Source organism: Cherax quadricarinatus, chromosome 26, assembly GCF_038502225.1.
Source record: "Cherax quadricarinatus isolate ZL_2023a chromosome 26, ASM3850222v1, whole genome shotgun sequence".
NCBI classification, from domain to species: domain Eukaryota; kingdom Metazoa; phylum Arthropoda; class Malacostraca; order Decapoda; family Parastacidae; genus Cherax; species Cherax quadricarinatus.
Window position 1 is genome coordinate 30632600 of NC_091317.1, and position 23595 is coordinate 30656194.

Genomic DNA, 23595 nt, shown 5'->3' on the forward strand with positions numbered 1-23595 from the left:
TACTCAGTGGTAGCGCCTCGGGCTAGCAACCAAGGGAACTGGGTTTGTGCCCGGGGTGGGTACTCTCCTATATGTGGTTGCAGGGGTCGATTTACAGCTCCTTGGTAGCTGCCCGCTACCAAGTCCACTCTCCCGACTTCAAGAGCCCTGTCGTACTTCTTCTTAAAGCTATGTATGGATTGTGCCTCTACCATTTCACTCTCCAGTGCGTCACTATATATACTCTTTTTCTTAGTTATCTCTGTATTAGGACTTTTTTTTTTTATTTTATTCGCCGGTATTTTTCCGGCCCGGGTCTTTTCCAAGTAGTGGTGTATTAGGACTGAAGAAGCCACTAGTGGCGAAACGTTTCCTTTAATAAATGTCCTGAACTGTACATGTGTCTTTTTCCACATCTTGTTGGTGTCACCATACCATTTCTCACTCCAGATTGTTTCGCTTCCTGACAGCTCTGTGACTGAAGAAATACTTCCAAACATCTCTATTTTTATTCTGAGTTTTAAACTTCCAGTTGTGTTCGTTCGTTCCTATTTCCCATCTCTCAGACATTCTGTCCCTGTTCACCTTGTCAGTTCTTGATATTTTGTACGTCGTTATCATATCCCCCTAGTCCTCCAGCGTCATCAGGTTGAGTTCCCTTAACTTCTCATGACATATCCCTTTAGCTCCGAGACTAGTCTTGTTGCAAACCTCTGCACTTTCTCCAGTTTCTTGATGTGCTTGACCAGGTGTGGGTTCCATACTGGAGCTGCGTATTTCAATATGGGTCTGACGTACACGGTGTTACAGTGTCATGAATGACTCCTTCCTTAGACGTTCAATCGCTATTCTTGGAACTGCCAGAAGCGCATGAACTGCAGCAGTTATTTGGTTGATTTGCGCCTGGGGGAGATATGTTTAGTATGATATTCGCCCCAGGGTCCTTCTCCTTGAGTGAGGTTTGCAGCCTTTCCCCCCTGGTCACAGACCGGGCCGCGGGGGCGTTGACCCCCGGAATTCTCTCCAGGCAAACTCCAGGTTAAGCCTATACTCCGTCTGCGGCTTTCTTTGCCCTTCCCCAAGCTTCATAACTTTGCATTTGGTGATGTTAAACTTTAGGAGCCATTTTTCATACCAGGCCTGTAACCTCTCCAGATCCCTTTGTAGCTTTTCTTAGTCCTCAGCTGCTTGTATTTTCATTAGTTTCACGGTGTTTGTGAGCAGAGATACCTCTAGTTTTTTTAGTTTAATATGTTTATTATGCACCCCATACCCATCCTGTGGGCGGTAGTCAAAAGATTACAGAGGTACATAATGGGTCCAGGGACTGGGCCTCAAAGTTTTGATAGCTGAGCAAGTTACAGAGGTAATGAATTCACAATTTACAAAGGTAATGAACTCACAATTTACAAAGGTAATGAACTCCAGGTAGGTCTAGTCACAATCATGACAAGTTACAAAGGTATTTACAGATTACAGAGGTACATAATGGGTCCAGGGACTGGGCCCCAAAGTTTTGATGGCTGAACTAGGTACAAGGTAATGAACTCACAAGTTACAAAGGTAATGAATACTGTAAGAATGGTTACTTACGTTTATACATGGCTACAATCATGAACAAATTTTAGAGTAATGAGCAATTCACACTTCCACACCCGGTCACAACTGTAGTGAGTTATTGGTGGAAATATTGATTGTTGAGTCACACACACACACACACACACACACACACACACACACACACACACACACACACACACACACACACACACACATGAAGAAAGATTAAGGGAAATCGGCCTGACGACACTGGAGGACAGGAGGGTCAGGGGAGACATGATAACGACATATAAAATACTGCGTGGAATAGACAAGGTGGACAAGGACAGGATGTTCCAGGGAGGGGACACAGAAACAAGAGGCCACAATTGGAAGTTGAAGACACAAATGAGTCAGAGAGATAGTAGGAAGTATTTCTTCAGTCATAGAGTTGTAAGGCAGTGGAATGGCCTAGAAAATGACGTAGTGGAGGCAGGAACCATACACAGTTTTAAGACGAGGTTTGATAAAGCTCATGGAGCGGGGAGAGAGAGGGCCTAGTAGCAACCGGTGAAGAGGCGGGGCCAGGAGCTAGGACTCGACCCCTGCAACCACAAATAGGTGAGTACAAATAGGTGAGTACACACACACACAGGTGGACAAAGACTACAGACCTCACTCAGGGAGAAAGACCTTGGGGTGACCATAACACCGAGCACGTCACCGGAGGCACACATCAACCAAATACCTGCTGCAGCATACGGGCGCCTGGCAAACCTGAGAATAGCGTTCCGATACCTTAATAAGGAATCGTTCAAGACACTGTACACTGTGTATGTTAGGCCCATACTGGAGTATGCAGCACCAGTCTGGAACCCACATCTGGTCAAGCACGTCAAGAAGTTAGAGAAAGTACAAAGGTTTGCAACAAGGCTAGTCCCAGAGCTCAGGGGAATGTCGTACGAGGAAAGGTTGAGGGAAATCGGACTGACGACACTGGAGGACAGAAGGGTCAGGGAAGACATGATAACGACATACAAGATACTGCGGGGAATAGACAAGGTGGACAGAGATAGGAGGTTCCAGAGAGGGGACACAGAAACAAGGGGTCACAACTGGAAGCTGAAGACTCAGACGAGTCACAGGGACGTTAGGAAGTATTTCTTCAGTCATAGAGTCGTCAGGAAGTGGAATAGCCTAGCAAGTGAAGTAGTGGATGCAGGAACCATACATAGTTTTAAGAAGAGGTATGACAAAGCTCAGGAAGCAGAGAGGGAGAGGACCTAGTAGCGATCAGTGAAGAGGCGGGGCCAGGAGCTGAGTCTCGACCCCTGCAACCACAATTAGGTGAAATTAGGTGAATACACACACACACACACACACACATGCACATATGTGGTAATGCTTTATTTACAGCTAACAAAGTCAGGGTATTTCTCCAGAATGGTCTGTAATATACCACTGTGGATAAAATACTTAGCCATTTCTTGAACACTTCTGAGTGAGTTGTTTCTAAATTCATTAATTTTATCGCACTCCAGTGACTCTATCCTTTCTGTCATATCATTGACGTATACAAGAAACAGCACCGGCTCCAAGAATGAACCATGCAGAACCCCACTCGTCACATGCACCCACTCCAGCACTTCGTCATGTACCATCACTTGTTTCCTTCCTGTCAGGTATTTCCTGATCCACTGTAGTGTTTTTTCTGTTATTCCTCCCTGCTCCTCTAGCTTTTGTACCAGTCTCTTATGGAGTACTGTGTCACAAGCCTTCTTGCAGTCTAAGAAAATGCAGTCTGCACATCACCCCCCCCCTCTCTCTCTCTCTCTCTCTCTCTCCTGTTCTACTTCTCTTAACCTGAAGAAATCCAATAGGTTTGTGACACAGTATTTTCCATCCCTGAAGCTGTGGTGGTTGTCATGTATTACCTGGAGTTTACCTGGAGAGAGTTCCGGGGGTCAACGCCCCCGCGGCCCGGTCTGTGACCAGGCCTCCTGGTGGATCAGAGCCTGATCAACCAGGCTGTTGCTGCTGGCTGCACGCAAACTAACGTACGAGCCACAGCCCGGCTGATCAGGAACTGACTTTAGGTGCTTGTCCAGTGCCAGCTTGAAGACTGCCAGGGGTCTATTGGTAATCCCCCTTATGTATGCTGGGAGGCAGTTGAACAGTCTCGGGCCCCTGACACTTATTGTATGGTCTCTTAACGTGCTAGTGACACCCCTGCTTTTCATTGGGGGGATGGTGCATCGTCTGCCAAGTCTTTTGCTTTCGTAGTGAGTGATTTTCGTGTGCAAGTTCGGTACTAGTCCCTCTAGGATTTTCCAGGTGTATATAATCATGTATCTCTCCCTCCTGCGTTCCAGGGAATACAGGTTTAGGAACCTCAAGCGCTCCCAGTAATTGAGGTGTTTTATCTCCGTTATGCGCGCCGTGAAAGTTCTCTGTACATTTTCTAGGTCGGCAATTTCACCTGCCTTGAAAGGTGCTGTTAGTGTGCAGCAATATTCCAGCCTAGATAGAACAAGCGACCTGAAGAGTGTCATCATGGGCTTGGCCTCCCTAGTTTTGAAGGTTCTCATTATCCATCATGTCATTTTTCTAGCAGATGCGATTGATACAATGTTATGGTCCTTGAAGGTGAGATCCTCCGACATAATCACTCCCAGGTCTTTGACGTTGGTGTTTCGCTCTATTTTGTGGCCAGAATTTGTTTTGTACTCTGATGAAGATTTAATTTCCTCATGTTTACCATATCTGAGTAATTGAAATTTCTCATCGTTGAACTTCATATTGTTTTCTGCAGCCCACTGAAAGATTTGGTTGATGTCCGCCTGGAGCCTTGCAGTGTCTGCAATGGAAGACACTGTCATGCAGATTCGGGTGTCATCTGCAAAGGAAGACACGGTGCTGTGGCTGACATCCTTGTCTATGTCGGATATAAGGATGAGGAACAAGATGGGAGCGAGTACTGTGCCTTGTGGAACAGAGCTTTTCACCGTAGCTGCCTCGGACTTTACTCTGTTGACGACTACTCTCTGTGTTCTGTTAGTGAGGAAATTATAGATCCATCGACCGACTTTTCCTGTTATTCCTTTAGCACGCATTTTGTGCGCTATTACGCCATGGTCACATTTGTCGAAGGCTTTTGCAAAGTCTGTATATATTACATCTGCATTCTTTTTGTCTTTTAGTGCATTTAGGACCTTGTCGTAGTGATCCAATAGTTGAGACAGACAGGAGCGACCTGTTCTAAACCCATGTTGCCCTGGGTTGTGTAACTGATGGGTTTCTAGATGGGTGGTGATCTTGCTTCTTAGGACCCTTTCAAAGATTTTTATGATATGGGATGTTAGTGCTATTGGTCTGTAGTTCTTTGCTGTTGCTTTACTGCCCCCTTTGTGGAGTGGGGCTATGTCTGTTGTTTTTAGTAACTGTGGGACGACCCCCGTGTCCATGCTCCCTCTCCATAGGATGGAAAAGGCTCGTGATAGGGACTTCTTGCAGTTCTTGATGAACACAGAGTTCCATGGGTCTGGCCCTGGGGCAGAGTGCATGGGCATGTCATTTATCGCCTGTTCGAAGTCATTTGGCGTCAGGATAACATCGGATAGGCTTGTGTTAATCAAATTTTGTGGCTTTCTCATAAAAAAATCATTTTGATCTTCAACTCTCAGTCTGGTTAGCGGCTTGCTAAAAACTGAGTCATATTGGGACTTGAGTAGCTCACTCATTTCCTTGCTGTCATCTGTGTAGAACCCATCTTGTTTAAGTAGGGGCCCAATACTGGACGTTGTTCTCGATTTTGATTTGGCATAGGAGAAGAAATACTTTGGGTTTCTTTCGATTTCATTTATGGCTTTTAGTTCTTCCCGCGATTCCTGACTCCTAAAGGATTCTTTTAGCTTAAGTTCGATGCTTGCTATTTCTCTGACCAGTGTCTCCCTACGCATTTCAGATATATTGACCTCTTTTAGCCGCTCTGTTATTCTTTTCCGTCGCCTGTAAAGAGAGCGCCTGTCTCTTTCTATTTTACATCTACTCCTCCTTTTTCTTAGAGGAATAAGCCTTGTGCATACATCGAGTGCCACCGAGTTAATCTGTTCTAGGCATAAGTTGGGGTCTGTGTTGCTTAGTATATCTTCCCTACTTATATCGGTTAGGACTTGGTTTACTTGGTCCCACTTTATGTTTTTGTTATTGAAGTTGAATTTGGTGAATGCTCCCTCGTGACTAGTCTCATTATGTCGGTCTGGGGCTCCACGCATACATGTCTGAACCTCAATTATGTTGTGATCTGAGTATATTGTTTTTGATATGGTGACATTTCTTATCAGATCATCATTGTTAGTGAAGATGAGGTCTAGTGTATTCTCCAGTCTAGTAGGCTCTATTATTTGCTGGTTTAAATTGAATTTTGTGCAGAGATTTAAAAGCTCGTGTGAGTGTGAGTTTTCATCAGAGCTGCCTCCTGGTGTTATTACTGCAATAATATTATTTGCTATATTCCTCCATTTTAGGTGCCTTAAGTTGAAATCCCCCAGGAGCAAGATGTTGGGTGCAGGAGCTGGAAGATTTTCCAGACAGTGGTCAATTTTTAACAGCTGTTCCTGGAATTGCTGGGCCAGACTCATGGAACTCTGTGTTCATCAAGAACTGCAAGAAGCCCCTATCACGAGCCTTTTCCATCCTATGGAGAGGGAGCATGGACACGGGGGTCGTCCCACAGTTACTAAAAACAACAGACATAGCCCCACTCCACAAAGGGGGCAGTAAAGCAACAGCAAAGAACTACAGACCAATAGCACTAACATCCCATATCATAAAAATCTTTGAAAGGGTCCTAAGAAGCAAGATCACCACGCATCTAGAAACCCATCAGTTACACAACCCAGGGCAACATGGGTTTAGAACAGGTCGCTCCTGTCTGTCTCAACTATTGGACCACTACGACAAGGTCCTAAATGCACTAGAAGACAAAAAGAATGCAGATGTAATATATACAGACTTTGCAAAAGCCTTCGACAAGTGTGACCATGGCGTAATAGCGCACAAAATGCGTGCTAAAGGAATAACAGGAAAAGTCGGTCGATGGATCTATAATTTCCTCACTAACAGAACACAGAGAGTAGTCGTCAACAGAGTAAAGTCCGAGGCAGCTACGGTGAAAAGCTCTGTTCCACAAGGCACAGTACTCGCTCCCATCTTGTTCCTCATCCTTATATCCGACATAGACAAGGATGTCAGCCACAGCACCGTGTCTTCCTTTGCAGATGACACCCGAATCTGCATGACAGTGTCTTCCATTGCAGACACTGCAAAGCTCCAGGCAGACATCAACCAAATCTTTCAGTGGGCTGCAGAAAACAATATGAAGTTCAACGATGAGAAATTTCAATTACTCAGATATGGTAAACATGAGGAAATTAAATCTTCATCAGAGTACAAAACAAATTCTGGCCACAAAATAGAGCGAAACACCAACGTCAAAGACCTGGGAGTGATCATGTCGGAGGATCTCACCTTCAAGGACCATAACATTGTATCAATCGCATCTGCTAGAAAAATGACAGGATGGATAATGAGAACCTTCAAAACTAGGGAGGCCAAGCCCATGATGACACTCTTCAGGTCACTTGTTCTATCTAGGCTGGAATATTGCTGCACACTAACAGCACCTTTCAAGGCAGGTGAAATTGCCGACCTAGAAAATGTACAGAGAACTTTCACGGCGCGCATAACGGAGATAAAACACCTCAATTATTGGGAGCGCTTGAGGTTCCTAAACCTGTATTCCCTGGAACGCAGGAGGGAGAGATACATGATTATATACACCTGGAAAATCCTAGAGGGACTAGTACCGAACTTGCACACGAAAATCACCCACTACGAAAGCAAAAGACTTGGCAGACGATGCACCATCCCCCCAATGAAAAGCAGGGGTGTCACTAGCACGTTAAGAGACCATACAATAAGTGTCAGGGGCCCGAGACTGTTCAACTGCCTCCCAGCACACATAAGGGGGATTACCAACAGACCCCTGGCAGTCTTCAAGCTGGCACTGGACAAGCACCTAAAGTCAGTTCCGGATCAGCCGGGCTGTGGCTCGTATGTTGGTTTGCGTGCAGCCAGCAGCAACAGCCTGGTTGATCAGGCTCTGATCCACCAGGAGGCCTGGTCTCAGACCGGGCCGCGGGGGCGTTGACCCCCGGAACTCTCTCCAGGTAAACTCCAGGTAAACTCCAGATGTTGCATCCGGAGGCTTGTAGACTACCACAATGACTAGGTTTTGGTTCTCGACCTTTACTGCTAAAACTTCCACTATATCATTTGAGGCATTAAGCAGTTCTGTGCAAACAAGTGACTCTGCAATGTACAGGCCATCCCGCGCCCCCCCCCCTTTGCCTGTTCACTCTGTCACATCTGTATAGGTTGTAACCTGGGATCCATATTTCGTTGTCCAAGTGATCCTTTATGTGGGTCTCAGTGAAAGCCGCGAACATTGCCTTTGCCTCTGCAAGCAGTCCACGGATGAAAGGTATTTTGTTGTTTGTTGCTGGCTTTAGACCCTGTATATTTGCAAAGAAGAATGTCATCGGACTGGTGGTATTGTTGGTACCATTTTTTTTCTAGGTGCTCCACCACCCTTGTCCTGATAATCTTCTCCATAACTTTACATACTGTACGTGTCAGTAACACTGGTCTGTAGTTCAGTGCTGCCTGTCTGTCTCTTTAAAGTTAAAAATTGGGACTACATTTGCTGTCTTCCACACCTCTGGCTGTTACTGTTTCGATAGAAATGTTGAAGATTGTTGCCATCAGCACACACAGTACCTCTGTTTCCTCTCTCAGGACCCATGGAGATATATTATCTGGTGCCACCACCTTTAAACAGTTTCTTCACCTCTCCGGTTGTGTACATTGTGTGTGCAACACTTGCTGGTGTACTCTTTTTGCCTCGGTTTGAAGGGATCTTTTCTGGCTACTATGAGAAAATTTCTGTAAATCTGGTGCTAAGCTCTTCACAGACTTTTGGTAATTCTCTGTGAGCTTCCCACCTTCCTTGTTTATCCTGATTACCTAATCCCTGACTATTTACCTTCTGATGTGACTATATAACAACTCTGAGTCTGATCTGGCTTTTGATGCTATGCCATCCTCAAATTTCCACTGGGCCTCTCTCCTTATACATGCACATTCGTTTCTGAATCTCCGGCTTATCTCCTTGTTTTCCTGAGTCCTTTGCCTTCTATATTTTTTGCATGCTCTAATACATTTGGCTTTGACCTCTCTACTCCTCTGGGTAAACCATGGGCTCTCTCTATGGTCTTCCTATTGTTTTGGTTGTTCCTTAATACGAACTTCTCCTCTGCCTCCCTGCACTTTTTGTCCATATATTCCATCATTTCATTCACTGTCTTTCCGTCTAGTTCTCTTTCTCACTGCACTTCATACAGGAAATGCCTCATGCCTTTGTAGTCCCTTCTTTATAAGTTTAGTTTCTTCCGTCCTTTCCATGCTGCTTCACCGCTGTAATTTCACAAGGTATAATAAACTCAGGAGCATGTGATCGCTAGCACCTAGGAGAGGTAAAGCTGTCACTTATAATATCCTCTTAGACATATTTTCTTACCAGTTGCCCATGTTCACTTGAGAGGAAACATCTGAGTTACTAACCCTCTGGGTTATTCATCTCAATAAAATCTTTTACTCAGACTCTCTATACATGGTTTTGACAGACTCTTACATCATTGAATATTAATATTACAATTAAAACTAAGCGCTTAATCCCACCATTGTACAATGGTTCCTAAAAAAAATAATAGTTTTGGGTATATATTGGTGATAAATTTAGTAGATTTGACCTAGAGTTAATAAAAAAGTCACACATTGTGACTTATTTTTCTGGGGTGTTACGAGAACCATACATGTTGCAATCAGTGCACGACCCCAGGGAGGTCTGTCCTTTATCATATAACCTCAGCCCCTTCTACCACAACCCACGTAAGAGGCCAAGTAGGCGATCTTCAAAACCCTGTTGACGCAGAACTGCGTCTCAACGCCTCCAAGGGACCCATGAGCTACACCCCAACCCTCCTAAGAAATTCAACAGCTGGAGATCAAAACGACGATTATGTCTGATTTATGAACTCAGAGGCTTAGTAACCAGGATAAGCCAGTAAAGCCATGTCATCAGTCTGGCTTAATTCTATTGGAAGCCTATAATCCTGTCTCCCCCAGGATGCAATCCACAACAGTCGGCTAAAACTCGTGTACCTACTTACTGAAAGGGGAACAGGGACAACAGGTGTAAGGTAACACAGGGACAACAGGTGTAAGGTAACTAACACATGAGTACCTAATTACTGCTAGGTGAGCAAAGATAGCATGTGTAAGGTGATTAACACTTAGGTACCTATTTACTGCTAGGTAAATAAAGACAGCAGGCACAAGGTGACTAACACCCTAACACCCGGGTACCTACTTACTGCTAGGTGAACGGGGACAGCAGGTGTAAGGTTTACCTGGAATTTACCTGGAGAGGGTTTCGGGGGTCAACGACCCCGCAGCCCGGTCTGAGTCCAGACCTAATGGTGGATCAGGGTCTGATCAACCAGGCTCTTACTGCTGGCCGCACGCAAGCTGACGTACGAACCACAGCCCGGTTGGTCAGGTACTGACTTTAAGTGCCAGCCCAGTGTCTTCTTGAAGACAGTCAGGGGTCTATTGGTAATCCCCCTCATGTATGCTGGGAGGCACTTGAACAGTCTTGGGCCCCGGACACTTACAGTGTTGTCTCTCAGTGTACTCGTGGCGCCCCTTCTTTTTATCGGGGGAATGTTGCATCTCCTGCCGAGTAACTAACACTCGGGTACCTGCTTACTGCTAGGTGAACAGGGACAGCAGGTGTAAAATGGCTAACACCCGGGTACCTACTTACTGCTAGGTGAACAGGGACAGCAGGTGTAAAATGACTAACACCCGGGTACCTACTTACTGCTAGGTGAACAGGGACAGCAGGTGTAAAATGACTAACACCCGGGTACCTACTTACTGCTAGGTGAACAGGGACAGCAGGTGTAAAATGACTAACACCCGGGTACCTACTTACCGCTAGGTGAACAGAGACAGCAGGTACAAACTAACACCCAGGGTACCTACTTACTGCTAGGTGAACAGAGACAGCAGGTCCAAACTGACTAACGCCCGGGGTACCTACTTACTGCTAGGTGAACAGTCAGCTCGTACAAACTGACTAACACCCGGGGTACCTACTTACTGCTAGGTGAACAGAGACAGCAGGTACAAACTGACTAACACCCGGGGAACCTACTTACTGCTAGGTGAACAGAGACAGCAGGTACAAACTAACACCCAGGGTACCTACTTACTGCTAGGTGAACAGAGACAGCAGGTACAAACTGACTAACACCCGGGGTACCTACTTACTGCTAGGTGAAGAGAGACAGCAGGCACAAACTGACTAACACCCGGGGTACCTACTGACTGCTAGGTGAACAGAGACAGCAGGTACAAACTGACTAACACCCGGGGAACCTACTTACTGCTAGGTGAACAGAGACAGCAGGTACAAACTAACACCCAGGGTACCTACTTACTGCTAGGTGAACAGAGACAGCAGGTACAAACTGACTAACACCCGGGGTACCTACTTACTGCTAGGTGAAGAGAGACAGCAGGCACAAACTGACTAACACCCGGGGTACCTACTGACTGCTAGGTGAACAGAGACAGGAGGTACAAACTGACTAACACCCGGGGTACCTACTGACTGCTAGGTGAACGGAGACAGCAGGTACAAACTGACTAACACCCGGGGTACCTACTTACTGCTAGGTGAATGGAGACACCAGGTACAAACTGACTAACACCCGGGCTACCTACTTACTGCTAGGTGAATGGAGACACCAGGTACAAACTGACTAACACCCGGGGTACCTACTTACTGCTAGGTGAATGGAGACACCAGGTACAAACTGACTAACACCCGGGCTACCTACTTACTGCTAGGTGAAGAGAGACAGCAGGTACAAACTGATTAACACCCGGGGTACCTACTGACTGCTAGGTGAACAGAGACAGCAGGTACAAATTGACAAACACCCGGGGTACCTACTTACTGCTAGGTGAACAGAGACAGCAGGTGCAAACTGACTAACACCCGGGGTACCTACTTACTGCTAGGTGAAGAGAGACAGCAGGCACAAACTGACTAACACCCGGGGTACCTACTGACTGCTAGGTGAACAGAGACAGCAGGTACAAACTGACTAACACCCGGGGTACCTACTGACAGCTAGGTGAACGGAGACAGCAGGTACAAACTGACTAACACCCGGGGTACCTACTTACTGCTAGGTGAAGAGAGACAGCAGGTACGAACTGACTAACACCCGGGGTACCTACTGACTGCTACGTGTACAGAGACAGCAGGTACAAACTGATTAACACCCGGGGTACCTACTGACTGCTAGGTGAACAGAGACAGCAGGTACAGATTGACTAACACCCGGGGTACCCACTGACTGCTAGGTGAACAGAGACAGCAGGTACAAACTGACCAACACCCGGAGTACCTACTTACTGCTAGGTGAACAGAGACAGCAGGTACAAACTGACAAATACCCGGGGTACCTACTTACTGCTAAGTGAACAGAGACAGCAGGCACAAACTGACTAACACCCGGGGTACCTAATTACTGCTAGGTGAACAGAGACAGCAGGTACAAACTGACTAACGCCCGGGGTACCTACTTACTGCTAGGTGAACAGTCAGCTCGTACAAACCGACTAACACCCGGGGTACCTACTTACTGCTAGGTGAACAGAGACAGCAGGTACAAACTGACTAACACCCGGGGAACCTACTTACTGCTAGGTGAACAGAGACAGCAGGTACAAACTGACTAACACTCGGGGTACCTACTCACTGCTTGGTGAACAGAGACAGCAGGTACAAACTGACTAACACCCGGGGTACCTACTGACTGCTAGGTGAACAGAGACAGCAGGTACAAACTGACTAACACCCGGGGTACCTACTGGCTGCTAGGTGAACGAAGATAGCAGGTACAAAATGACTAATACCCGGGGTGCCTACTTACTGCTAGGTGAATAAAAGCAGCAGGTACAAACTGACTAACACCTGGGGTACCTACTGACTGCTAAGTGTACAGAGACCGCAGATATAAACTAACACCCGGGGTACCTACTTACTGCTAGGTGAAGAGAGACAGCAGGTACAAACTGGCTAACACTCTGGGTACCCACTGACTGCTAGGTGAACAGAGACAGCAGGTACAAACTAACACCCGGGGTACCTACTTACTGCTAGGTGAACAGAGACAGGAGGTAGAAACTGACTAACACCCGGGGTACCTACTTACTGCTAGGTGAACAGAGACAGCAGGTACAAACTGACAAACACCCCGGGTACCTACTTACTGCTAGGTGAACAGAGACAGCAGGTACAAACTAACACCCGGGGTACCTACTTACTGCTAGGTGAACAGAGACAGCAGGTACAAACTGACTAACACCCGGGGTACCTACTTACTGCTAGGTGATCAGAGACAGCAGGTACAAACTGACTAACATCCGGGGTACCTACTGACTGCTAGGTGAACAGAGACAGCAGGGACAAACTGACTAACATCCGGGGTACCTACTGACTGCTAGGTGAACAGAGACAGCAGGGACAAACTGACTAACACCCGGGGTACATACTGACTGCTAGGTGAACAGAGACAGCAGGTACAAACTAACACCTGGGGTACCTACTGACTGCTAGGTGAAGAGAGACAGCAGGTGCAAACTAACACCCGGGGTACCTACTGACTGCTAGGTGACGAGAGACAACAGGTGCAAACTAACACATGTGGTGGGAGTTTGAAGCTGATCAGAAGCGGCATTCTCAAGTTTACCTAAACTCACAAACCAGGGAACGGGTGGGGGTTGAACCCATGGCGAGTCTTTTATGCATCATGTTGTAAGTTTGAAGACGTTCGGAAGAGGCGTTTTCAAGTTATCGCGCAGAAAATAAACAATTTAATAATAAAAAAACTCTGGCAACCTGGTACCAACACAGATCAATAATTGTGTTATTCCTCTAAGTACCAATATTCCTCTAAGTACCAATATTCCTCTAAGCACCAATATTCCTCTAAGCACCAATATTCCTCTAAGTACCAATATTCCTCTAAGTAGCAATATTCCTCTAAGTAGCAATATTCCTCTAAGCACCAATATTCCTCTAAGTAGCAATATTCCTCTAAGTACCAATATTCCTCTAAGTACCAATATTCCTCTAAGCACCAATATTCCTCTAAGCACCAATATTCCTCTAAGTACCAATATTCCTCTAAGTACCAATATTCCTCTAAGTAGCAATATTCCTCTAAGCACCAATATTCCTCTAAGTAGCAATATTCCTCTAAGCACCAATATTTCTCTAAGCACCAATATTCCTCTAAGTAGCAATATTCCTCTAAGCACCAATATTCCTCTAAGCACCAATATTCCTCTAAGTAGCAATATTCCTCTAAGCACCAATATTCCTCTAAGCACCAATATTCCTCTAAGTAGCAATATTCCTCTAAGTAGCAATATTCCTCTAAGTACCAATATTCCTCTAAGTACCAATATTCCTCTAAGCACCAATATTCCTCTAAGTACCAATATTCCTCTAAGTAGCAATATTCCTCTAAGCACCAATATTCCTCTAAGCACCAATATTCCTCTAAGTACCAATATTCCTCTAAGTAGCAATATTCCTCTAAGTACCAATATTCCTCTAAGTACCAATATTCCTCTAAGTACCAATATTCCTCTAAGTACCAATATTCCTCTAAGTACCAATATTCCTCTAAGTAGCAATATTCCTCTAAGTAGCAATATTCCTCTAAGTACCAATATTCCTCTAAGTACCAATATTCCTCTAAGTACCAATATTCCTCTAAGTACCAATATTCCTCTAAGTACCAATATTCCTCTAAGTACCAATATTCCTCTAAGTAGCAATATTCCTCTAAGTACCAATATTCCTCTAAGTACCAATATTCCTCTAAGTACCAATATTCCTCTAAGTACCAATATTCCTCTAAGTACCAATATTCCTCTAAGTACCAATATTCCTCTAAGTACCAATATTTCTCTAAGTACCAATATTTCTCTAAGTACCAATACTCCTCTAAGTACCAATACTCCTCTAAGTACCAATATTCCTCTAAGTGTAACAGAACTAACAGTCACATTCTCAAGTTACCACAAGAAAAGAATACCACATTTTGGTCTGTAAAATACAAAAGTTTGAAGCCTATCAGCTGACGCATTCTCTGTTTATCTCATAAAAACCATGGAAGGTAAAACAACTGTCAACTTCATTTTCCTGTCTAATTTACCGTCACTTTGGAAAAATTATCATAAGAAGGCAAAAAAATATAATTGAAGTTAGTTATTCACGATAAACTCGATGTATGCACAAGGCTTATTCCTCTAAGAAAAAGGAGGAGTAGATGTAAAATAGAAAGAGACAGGCGCTCCCTTTACAGGCGACGGAAAAGAATAACAGAGCGGCTAAAAGAGGTCAATATATCTGAAATGCGCAGGGAGACACTGGTCAGAGAAATAGCAAGCATCGAACTTAAGCTAAAAGAATCCTTTAGGAGTCAGGAATCGCGGGAAGAACTAAAAGCCATAAATGAAATCGAAAGAAACCCAAAGTATTTCTTCTCCTATGCCAAATCAAAATCGAGAACAACGTCCAGTATTGGGCCCCTACTTAAACAAGATGGGTCCTACACAGATGACAGCAAGGAAATGAGTGAGCTACTCAAGTCCCAATATGACTCAGTTTTTAGCAAGCCGCTAACCAGACTGAGAGTCGAAGATCAAAATGAATTTTTTATGAGAGAGCCACAAAATTTGATTAACACAAGCCTATCCGATGTTATCCTGACGCCAAATGACTTCGAACAGGCGATAAATGACATGCCCATGCACTCTGCCCCAGGGCCAGACTCATGGAACTCTGTGTTCATCAAGAACTGCAAGAAGCCCCTATCACGAGCCTTTTCCATCCTATGGAGAGGGAGCATGGACACGGGGGTCGTCCCACAGTTACTAAAAACAACAGACATAGCCCCACTCCACAAAGGGGGCAGTAAAGCAACAGCAAAGAACTACAGACCAATAGCACTAACATCCCATATCATAAAAATCTTTGAAAGGGTCCTAAGAAGCAAGATCACCACGCATCTAGAAACCCATCAGTTACACAACCCAGGGCAACATGGGTTTAGAACAGGTCGCTCCTGTCTGTCTCAACTATTGGACCACTACGACAAGGTCCTAAATGCACTAGAAGACAAAAAGAATGCAGATGTAATATATACAGACTTTGCAAAAGCCTTCGACAAGTGTGACCATGGCGTAATAGCGCACAAAATGCGTGCTAAAGGAATAACAGGAAAAGTCGGTCGATGGATCTATAATTTCCTCACTAACAGAACACAGAGAGTAGTCGTCAACAGAGTAAAGTCCGAGGCAGCTACGGTGAAAAGCTCTGTTCCACAAGGCACAGTACTCGCTCCCATCTTGTTCCTCATCCTTATATCCGACATAGACAAGGATGTCAGCCACAGCACCGTGTCTTCCTTTGCAGATGACACCCGAATCTGCATGACAGTGTCTTCCATTGCAGACACTGCAAAGCTCCAGGCAGACATCAACCAAATCTTTCAGTGGGCTGCAGAAAACAATATGAAGTTCAACGATGAGAAATTTCAATTACTCAGATATGGTAAACATGAGGAAATTAAATCGTCATCAGAGTACAAAACAAATTCTGGCCACAAAATAGAGCGAAACACCAACGTCAAAGACCTGGGAGTGATCATGTCGGAGGATCTCACCTTCAAGGACCATAACATTGTATCAATCGCATCTGCTAGAAAAATGACAGGATGGATAATGAGAACCTTCAAAACTAGGGAGGCCAAGCCCATGATGACACTCTTCAGGTCACTTGTTCTATCTAGGCTGGAATATTGCTGCACACTAACAGCACCTTTCAAGGCAGGTGAAATTGCCGACCTAGAAAATGTACAGAGAACTTTCACGGCACGCATAACGGAGATAAAACACCTCAATTATTGGGAGCGCTTGAGGTTCCTAAACCTGTATTCCCTGGAACGCAGGAGGGAGAGATACATGATTATATACACCTGGAAAATCCTAGAGGGACTAGTACCGAACTTGCACACGAAAATCACTCATTACGAAAGCAAAAGACTTGGCAGACGATGCACCATCCCCCCAATGAAAAGCAGGGGTGTCACTAGCACGTTAAGAGACCATACAATAAGTGTCAGGGGCCCGAGACTGTTCAACTGCCTCCCAGCACACATAAGGGGGATTACCAACAGACCCCTGGCAGTCTTCAAGCTGGCACTGGACAAGCACCTAAAGTCAGTTCCGGATCAGCCGGGCTGTAGCTCGTATGTTGGTTTGCGTGCAGCCAGCAGCAACAGCCTGGTTGATCAGGCTGTGATCCACCAGGAGGCCTGGTCTCAGACCGGGCCGCGGGGGCGTTGACCCCCGGAACTCTCTCCAGGTAAACTCCAGGTATGAATGTCCATATATAGTAACGCATTTTAACGAAAGGGAAAATATCCTCAGCATTTATTCCAAACAAGAGATGGTGGGTTTTTAGTAAGACAACCAACTGGTTGAGTCTAAGTACCTGGAGGGTGTTCCAGGGGTCAATGCCCCCGGTGGCCCGGTCCATTAGGGGCCCGGAGAGCCCTCGGGACACACTACTCAAATAACGTCACCAATTAAATATGTGTGAAGAGTTATCCAAAAATTTAACCCACGATTACAACACATTATTCTTCCTTGACACAACTCTGCTATGTATGGTAATCTAAGTGACCGTATTTGTGTATACCTGAACAAACTTACTTACTTACTTGTGCGTCAAGTAACATTACTTAAAACATGTCTGGCTATCAAATACACAACGATGCAGCGTCTGAGAAAGATCTCGATCAAATTTACATTTTCTTAAGAGAGTAACAACAGATGGTACAAACTCTCGTACAAGTTGGAAGCTTAAGAACCACGTACGTTCCTACGTCTTCTAATAAAATATTCAAATTCCCACTATAATCTACCCACTATAATCTACCTTGTCCATAATTTCTATATCATTTTCTTTGTTTCGTAAGATAAAGTCCAGGAGCTTTACTAAATTCATGGTATAACTAAACAAATCTTTGAGGACAATTGTGTTGTGGAGGTCTGAGCTTCGCTCAGATTTGTTAAGTTATACCATGAATTAAGTCAAGATCCTGGACTTCACCTTACGAAATAGATAAAGCAAATGATATATTAATTATGGACATGGTAGATTATAGTGGAAAACTGAAAATGTTATTAGAAGACGTAGGAACTTACGTGGCTCTTAACGGAGCCAGAGTCTAATGATCTTATTTGGACATGTGACTCTTCCTGCATGACAGAGTGGTGATAGATGGATTGACTGGTTCACTCTTGCTTTGTTTTAAGTCTATGAATTTCAGCTGAAATTTTGTTTTTTATATTGTCTTCGAAACAGTGACCAGCTCAAAATTATAATCTATTTCCTCTCCCAGGGCATATGTCCTTACCAGGTCTATAGGACTATCATGTATTTGAAACCAATATGAGAAGGAATCCAGAGAAAGTTCACCATGACTCTTAGAGATAAAATAATCTAATAATAATAATAATAATAATAATAATAATAATAATAATAATAATAATAATAATAATAATAATAATAATAATAATAATATCATTATTTCTACCAGTACATGTACAAGGTATACAGACCATAGCTGACATCAGTGACATACTACTATATAGAAAGCCCCTTGTTATGCAGAGCATTTAGGGAAATTAGGTCAATTTTGTCCCAGGATGCGACCCAGTCCACTAACACCCAGGTACCCATTTTACTGATGGGTGAATATAGACAACCGGTGTAAGGAAACACGTCCAATGTTTCTACCCTCGCCAGGAATCGAGCCCGGAAGTCACTGTGTGAAGCGAGAGCTTTTGCCACCAGGCCACGGGCCAGGGAAAATAAACGCGAATGCAGTATAATGCGATCCTTTACTGACAACGTTTCGCCCACACAGTGAGCTTATCAAGTAGGAGAGACGGACCTACAAGGTACCTGCAGGTCCGTCTCTAATACAACAACAGGTGTAAGGTGACTAACACCCAGGTACCTATTTACTGCTAGGCGAAAAGGGACAACAGGTGTATTAGAGGTAGGTTCTATTAGAGATGGACCTGCAGGTACCTTGCTGAGACCTGCAGGTCCCTTGCAGGTCCGTGTTTCCTACAACCTGCCCAACATTTTCCACCTGACTTTCCACACTATTAACACTCACGTACTCCTCACCCAGGTAGATCTGGAATCTTGGTTCAGATGACATCAACAAAACCTTCTTCACGGCTGCTACAACTAACCCATCCCATCCCTTTGGGTAGGACCTACTTCCACTGGGGAATCCCACCTACTAGTAACTATACCCTCGTCTGCTACACGTCCTTGTCCACTGACGCCTATATAACCGCCAGTCTTCTTGCCTGTGCTCCAGAATCTCCACCACCACCATGCTGTGAACACTAACTCAAAGGCTGAGGGACTGATTACCTCATCTTTTGTATATAGTTCTAATGTCTTCTAATTATGTCCTAGAATCTGTACTGATAAAGCCACTGGTTGGCGAAACGTCAACAATAAAGATACCCAGATGTTGCACATGTTTCTTAACTTTCACAGATCTGTTTGTGACTTGATAAGCTCACTGTGTGGGGAGAACCCTTGTCAATAAAGGATCGCATTATACTGTATTTGTGTTTACTGTTGCACCATGACTTGTTGATACTATCATTACACCTCAGCTTGTCTTCTGTCAACTATATTAAAACCTCGACTCGTGACGCTCAGAACATTTACTGGCGACAAACAATCTTGGAGACGATAATTTACTAATTTGAGGCGTGTCCCAGGATCTCCCTTCACATAGATTGATAACAGTATCATGCACCCAGTACCCATCCTGTGGGCGGCAGTTAAAAGCTTGTGCAAGACAGGTATACAATCTCTACAACTATGGTGCTGTAAACACCACCTCCAAGGCTGAGGGACTGATTACCTCATCTTTTGTATCTAGGTCTTCTGTTTTCTAATTATGTCCAAGAATCTGTACTGATAAAGCCACTGGAGGGCGAAACGTCTACAATAAAGATACCCAGATGTTGAACAAGTGTCTTAACTTTCAGTTAAAAGCTTACAGAAATGTATAATGGGTCCGAGACTCCATACATAAATGTGATTCACGAAATCGTAGTAACACTATTGCAAACAAACCACGGAACGGGTGGGACTTGAACCCATGGCAAGTTAGTCGTAAAACTCAGGCCAGTGCGTCAACTACTGGACCAGCTGCCTCTAATAAGATTCATCCAACCAGGTATATTGTTATACACTATATGTTCAATGTAATGGGGAGCCCATCACTTTGGTTTCATCAGTAAAATATTTGGGAATCCCCTTTGACCCATGCATGTCAGGAGACTTGATAGGGAACAGTGTAGTAAAGAAAGCGAATGCCAGACTGAAGTTCCTGTATAGACAAGCACAGTGTCTACCTACTGAGGCTCGCGGGACCCTATATCTAGCCCTTATACAACGTCATATGGATTACGCTTGCTCTTCTTGGTACTCGGCCTTGACAAAAAAACTGAAAGATAGACTGCAAATCACCCAGAACAAAATCGTAAGATTCATCCTGGGGCTGGGACCAAGAGAACATGTAGGCCAGGATGAATTACAGCAGTTGGATATGCTGAATGTTGAAGACAGAGTAAAACAACTGAAGCTAAATCATGTTTATAAAATTGCTCACAAACAATGTCCAGAATATCTTGCTGTCAGTTTTGTCAAGGTTGGGAACCGCAGCAATCATAGTACTAGGGGGAGAGAGCACAACTTTGTAGTACCCACAGTCAGTGGCCAGGCTTCAAACACCTTTTATTGTACAGCAATAAAGGAATGGAACAGACTGCCCGCACATGTCAAAGCCAGTCATAGCGTGAACCAGTTCAAGAAGAGTGCCAAAAGGTGTCTGATGAATGTAGCTACAGAAAGGGAGGGGAATGATTTTCTATTTTTTAGCTAACATACGTGTAAATTTTACCATATTCCTATTAATGACCCTCGTGTAGTAGATAGTCTTAATGACCCTCGTGTAGTAGATAGTCTTAATGACCCTCGTGTAGTAGATAGTCTTTTTAGTATGATAATAAGATGTTATCTTCATTATAGAATAATAAGAAAATATTATAACCTTTATATTATAATAATAAGGTAAAAGGACCCCAATGGAAATAAGTTACTCTGTCTGACTTTTTTGGGTTATCCCAGGTTCTCTACACATATGCTGCTATGTATGATAATTCTATGTAACTGTATTTGTGTATACCTGAATAAACTTACTTACTTACTTACTTACTTATAGGGAGGTTAGCATGGGCCACCACTGTGACCACAAATGCAGGTTTTTACAGATGAGTCCTACACCTTAGTAGATTTAGGACGACACAGAATAATTCCGAGGGTTTCAGTTTGCACGAACTGCAAGTTATTACTCACACGGGAAAACATTATCAGTTAAGGATCTAATATAGACTATTTACAATCTTTATTCTCACTTTAATACCAGAACTGAGGTACTAGCAACACCTCTCTGAGTATTTAACCTATATTTTTATTGCTTATTTAGTCGTTGTATGAGAGAGAGAAAGAGAGAGAGAGACAGACAGACAGAGAGAGAGAGAGAGAGAGAGAGAGAGAGAGCGTTGTTATGTTGAATTTCTGACAGTCATGTTATAGATATAGAAGTCTGACCTTTACTGAGTGCACTTCTGTCATCATGATACCACGTCCTGTGTGTGTGCTGCTTGTACTCGGGGTTGTATGTGTGCTGCTTGTACTCGGGGTTGTGTGTGTGCTGCTTGTACTCGGGGTTGTGTGTGTGCTGCTTGTACTCGAGGTTGCACAGCTTGAGTCTCAGATCTTGGCCCCGCCTCCTAACCAGCAGCTGCTGGTTTCAATCTCTCATAACTTCGTGATTTCTGTCATAATTCATACCCATTCTTAAAGATGCGTGTAGATTCTGTCCCTACCACTTGGTTATTCAGGTCAGTCTACTCCTGATCCCTCTGAGGCTGAAGATATACTTCCTGACATACCCGTGAATTTTCTGTATTTAAAACTTCACTCAATCAATTCCTCTAATTATTTTGAATGTCGTTGTCATGTCTCCAATGGTTCTATCCTCTAACATGAGATTACAGGATAGAACCACAGCTCTTGGACTAGTCTCGTTGCCAACCCTTGCACGTTTTCAATTTTTTTGAGATGTTTGACAAGGTGAGGGTTCCATGCTGGTGCTGTGTACTCCAGGATGAGCCTGACATGTCATAGCGTCGTGAATTAAACCTTGGTAAGGAATTCTGACAACTGGTTAAGAGAGACGTCAGTAAACACTAGACGTTAAGAGAGACGTCAGTAAACACTAGATGTTAAGAGAGACGTCAGTAAACACTAGATGTTAAGAGAGACGTCAGTAAACACTAGACGTTAAGAGAGACGTCAGTAAACACTAGACGTTAAGAGAGACGTAAGTAAACACTAGTCGTTAAGAGAGACGTCAGTAAACACCTTTTGTTCCTGGGACATTGATCACTTCTCACACACGAAGGTCACCCGTTCATCGTATCGCCAGGTCACCTGACGGTCGTGTCGCCAGGTCACCTGACGGTCGTGTCGTCAGGTGGGTGGAACAGCTTTGCTGTATCAGGTGTGTCAACGGTTTCAACGTGTTTTAGCTTCCTTGGTGGGGTGTGTGTAACGAGGTTTCCTGTGCGGTGAGTGTAACGAGGTTTCCGGTGCGGTGGGTGTAACGAGGTTTCCGGTGCGGTGAGTGTAACGAGGTTTCCGGTGCGGTGAGTGTAACGAGGTTTCCGATGCGGTGAGTGTAACGAGGTTTCCGGTGCAGTGAGTGTAACGAGGTTTCCTTTGCGGTGAGTGTAGCGAGGTTTCCGGTGCAGTGAGTGTAACGAGGTTTCCGGTGCGGTGAGTGTAACGAGGTTTCCGGTGCGGTGAGTGTAACGAGGTTTCCGGTGCGGTGTGTGTAACGAGGTTTCTGGTGCGGTGTGTGTAAAGAGGTTTCCGGTGCGGTGTGTGTAACAAGGTTTCCGGTGTAGTGAGTGTAACGAGGTTTCCGGTGCGGTGAGTGTAACGAGGTTTCCGGTGCGGTGAGTGTAACGAGGTTTCCGGTGCGGTGTGTGTAACGAGGTTTCTGGTGCGGTGTGTGTAAAGAGGTTTCCGGTGCGGTGTGTGTAACAAGGTTTCCGGTGTAGTGAGCGTAACGAGGTTTCCGGTGCGGTGAGTGTAACGAGGTTTCCGGTGCGGTGAGTGTAACGAGGTTTCCGGTGCGGTGAGTGTAAGGAGGTTTCCGGTGCGGTGAGTGTAACGAGGTTTCCGGTGCAGTGAGTGTAACGAGGTTTCCGGTGCGGTGTGTGTAACGAGGTTTCCGGTGCAGTGAGTGTAACGAGGTTTCCGGTGCGGTGTGTGTAACAAGGTTTCCGGTGCGGTGAGTGTAACGAGGTTTCCGATGCGGTGAGTGTAACGAGGTTTCCGGTGCAGTGAGTGTAACGAGGTTTCCTTTGCGGTGAGTGTAGCGAGGTTTCCGGTGCAGTGAGTTTAACGAGGTTTCCGGTGCGGTGAGTGTAACGAGGTTTCCGGTGCGGTGAGTGTAACGAGGTTTCCGGTGCGGTGAGTGTAACGAGGTTTCCGGTGCGGTGTGTGTAACGAGGTTTCTGGTGCGGTGTGTGTAAAGAGGTTTCCGGTGCGGTGTGTGTAACAAGGTTTCCGGTGTAGTGAGTGTAACGAGGTTTCCGGTGCGGTGAGTGTAACGAGGTTTCCGG

The 23595-nt window shown here is 44.8% G+C and overlaps 1 protein-coding gene across 4 annotated transcripts in view; it reads right to left on the reverse strand.

Annotated features, from left to right (window-relative positions):
• rho-5 (rhomboid-5) overlaps positions 1-23595 on the reverse strand; it is a 318955-nt gene that overhangs the window by 264009 nt on the left and 31351 nt on the right. The gene's annotated exons all lie outside the window — the stretch shown is intronic.